Below are 3,870 nucleotides of genomic sequence, written 5' to 3'. Positions count from 1 at the left end.
GTATTGATGTGAATCGGAAAAAAAATACTGAGCTCCCAGCAGGAATTAGATACAGTGACCATCGCCACACTAGCCTTCCAGCCATAAAACTCCAGGGTGTCTGTTGTATACAATCACGACGCAATTTCTGTGTTGTATCGTCAATGTGACAGTGTGAGGGATATAGAAAATGTATTGATGTGCATCGAAAACAAAATACTGAGTTCCCAGCAGGAATTATATACTGTGGCCATCGCCACGGTAGCCTGCCAGAGACAAGAACTCACAGAGCTTTTTGCATTCAATCACGACACAATTTCTGTGTTGTACCAACAATGTGACTGTGCGAGGGATACAGAAAGTGTATTGATGTGCATCAGAAACAAAATACAGAGTTCCCAGCATGATATATACTGTGACCATCACCACACTAGCCAGCCATAGACCAGACCATTCAGTGTGTGTTGTATTCAGTCACAACGCAATTTCAATGTTGTATCGTCAACGTGACTGTGCGAGGGATACAGAAAATGTATAGACGCGTATCAGAAAGAAAACACTGAGTTACCAGCAGGAATTATATACGTTGGCCATCACCACGCTAACCTGCCAGAGTCCAGAACTCACAGTGATTCTTGTATTCAATCACGACGCAATTTTTGTGTTGTATCGTCATTGTGACTGTGCAAGAGATACAGAAAATGTATTCATGTGAAACTCAAACCAAATACTGAGGAATTAGATACTGCACCGTCGACACTACAGCCTGCCAGAGAGATATTGATGTGCATCACGAACAAAATACTGACTTCAAAGGTAGAATTATATGCTGTGACCATCGCCACGCTAGCCAATCCGAGAGAAGACCGCACGGAGGCTGTTGTATTCAATCACAACGAAATTTCTCTGTTGCATTGTCAATTAGACTTTGCGAGTGATAGAGAGTGATAGAGAAAATGTGTTGGTGTGCATCGGTAAATAAATACTGAGCTCCCAGCAAGAGATTTATACTGTGTCCATTGCCACAATAGCCCATCAGAGGCAAGTCCGTATGGGTACTGTTGTATTCAATTGCAATACAATTTCTGTGTTGCATTAGATTAGATTAGATTAGATTAGTTTTTCGTTCCATAGATCCGTGTTGTGGAGATCATGGTGGAAGTGGAACAAGTCACCTTTTTTTATTTTAATTTTTTTAAGAGCTGAAATAACAATACTAATAGTATAAATATATACAACACATCATTTGTTTCTATTAAAAAATTCGTCGATGGAGTAGAAGGAGTTGGCCACTAGTAAGTGTTTCAGGCTCCTTTTAAACTGATCTCTATTTGTAATTAAATTTTTTATGTTAGCTGGCAAATTATTGAAGATGAGTGTTCCTGAGTAGTGGACCCCTTTTTGAAGTAAAGTAAGTGCTTTTAAGTCCTTGTGCAGATCATTTTTGTTCCTGGTATTGTATGTATGAACTGAGCTATTTGTTGGAAAAAGAGATATATTATTTAGGACAAATTTCATTAAGGAGTAAATATACTGAGAGGTAGTAGTTACTATACCCAGTTCTTTGAAGAGGTTTCTACAGGACGTCCGTGAGTTTACTCCACAAATAATACGTATTACACACTTTTGGACTCTGTAAACTTTTGTTTGACTTGAAGAGTTATCCCAAAATATTATACCATATGACATTATGGAATAAAAGTAGGCAAAGTGTGCAACCTTTTTCACTTTTATGTCGCCTATGTCTGCTAACACTCGAATTGCAAATACAGATTTGTTAAGGCGTTTCTGCAGTTCTGTGGTGTGCTCCTCCTAACTGAATTCATTATCAAGTTGTAATCCCAGGAATTTAAGACTGTCAACCTCTTCTATCTGATCTTCTTCGTACTTTACGCATATGCTGGGTGGAAACCTCTTACAGGTTCTGAATTGCATATAGTGAGTCTTTTCGAAGTTTAATGTCAGTGAGTTGGATTTAAACCATTTATTAATATCCATGAAAATATCATTAGCAGATCTTTCTAGAATTACACTCAACATACTATTTAATGCAATACTTGTGTCATCTGCAAACAAAACGAACTCTGCTTCTGGCAGTGTTACTGATGAGAGATCATTAATGTACACAAGAAAATGCAATGGGCATAAGATGGATCCTTGTGGGACACCACATGTAATTTCTTCCCATTCTGATGATGACTGATGACTTAATTCACTAGTCCCTAGCACTGATACCCTTTGTTTCCTGTTAGCGAGGTATGACTTGAACCATTTTGCATCACTGCCCATGACACCATACAATTCTAATTTATTTAAAAGGATGTTGTGGTTTACACAATCGAATGCCTGTGACAAATCACAGAAAATAGCTGCTGCTTGTAACTTGTTATTTAATAAATTAAGTACATTTTCACTATAGGTGTAAATAGTCCTTTCGATATCAGAACCCTTCAGAACTCCAAACTGTGTTCTTGATAATATGTTATTTGTGGTCAGATGATTGAGAAGCTGCCTGTTGATTACTTTTTCTAAAATTTATGAGAATGCTGGCAAAAGAGAAATCGGTCTGTAGTTTGATGGCATCTCTTTATCCCCTTTCTTGAATAGAGGTTTAACATCTGCATATTTCAGCCAGTTTATGTGACTGTGCAAGTGATAGATGAAATGTGTTGATTCATATCGGCAATAAAATACTAAGGTCCCAGCAGGAGTTTTATACGGTGACGATCGAAACTCTTGGCTGCCAGACACATCACGGTGACTGTTGTATTAAATCACGTCGCAATTTAAGTGTTGTATCGACAATGTGACTGTGCCAGGGATACAGAAAATGTAAAGAAGTGCATCGGAAAGAAAACAGTGAGTTCCCAGAAGGAATTATATACTGTGACCATCGAACGCTTGCCTGCAAGACACAAAACCTCACGGAGCCTGTAGTATATAATCACGACGCAATTTTAGTGTTGAACCGTCGATGTGTGTGCGAGGAATACAGAATATTTTTTTTAAGCGCATCGGAAACAAGATACTGAGTTCCCACCACAAATTGTATATTGTGACCATCGCCACTCTAGCCTGGGAGACACAAGACCTCGCGGTTGTATGACATCACAGAGCCTTTTGTGTTCAATCACAATGAAATTTCTCTGTTGAATTGTCAATGTGACTTTGCGAATGTCAAGAGGAAATGTGTTGGTGTGAATCAGTAAATAAATACAGAGCTCCCAGCAAGAGTTTTATACTGTGACCATCGAAACTCTTGGCTGCCAGACACATCACTGTGACTGTTGTATTCAAACACGTCGCAATATCTGTGTTGTATCGTCAATGTGACTGTGGGAAGGACCAGAAAATGTATTGATGTTCATCGGAAACAAAGTACTGAGCTCCAAGAAGGATTTATATACAGTGACCATCGCCACTCTAGCCTGCCAGACAGAAGACCTCACGGTGCCTGTTGTATTCTATCACGACGCAGTTTCTGTGTTGTATCATCAATGTCATTGTGAGAGGGATACAGAAAATGTATTGATGTTCATTGGAATCAAAATACTGAGCTCCCAGAAGGATTTATATAAAGTGACCATCGCCACTCTAGCCTGCCAGACAGAAGACCTCACGGTGCCTGTTGTATTCTATCACGACGCAGTTTCTGTGTTGTATCATCAATGTGATTGTGAGAGGGATACAGGAAATGTATTGATGTTCATCGTGTAAGTAGGATGTTTAGGTTTTTTTTAATTGGTAACGCCGCCGCCACGTAGCGCTCTGTATGAAAATCATTGGCTGTGCCGTGTGCAGTCTGTGGCTGGTTGGCATTGTTGTAATACTCGCCATTGTAGTGTCGGGCAGCGGCAGCTGGATGCTAACAGCTCGTAGCGTTGCGCAGTT

Source organism: Schistocerca gregaria, chromosome 4 (assembly GCF_023897955.1).
Source record: "Schistocerca gregaria isolate iqSchGreg1 chromosome 4, iqSchGreg1.2, whole genome shotgun sequence".
Classification (NCBI taxonomy): Eukaryota; Metazoa; Arthropoda; class Insecta; order Orthoptera; family Acrididae; genus Schistocerca; species Schistocerca gregaria.
Note: the sequence above shows the minus strand (reverse complement) of the source record.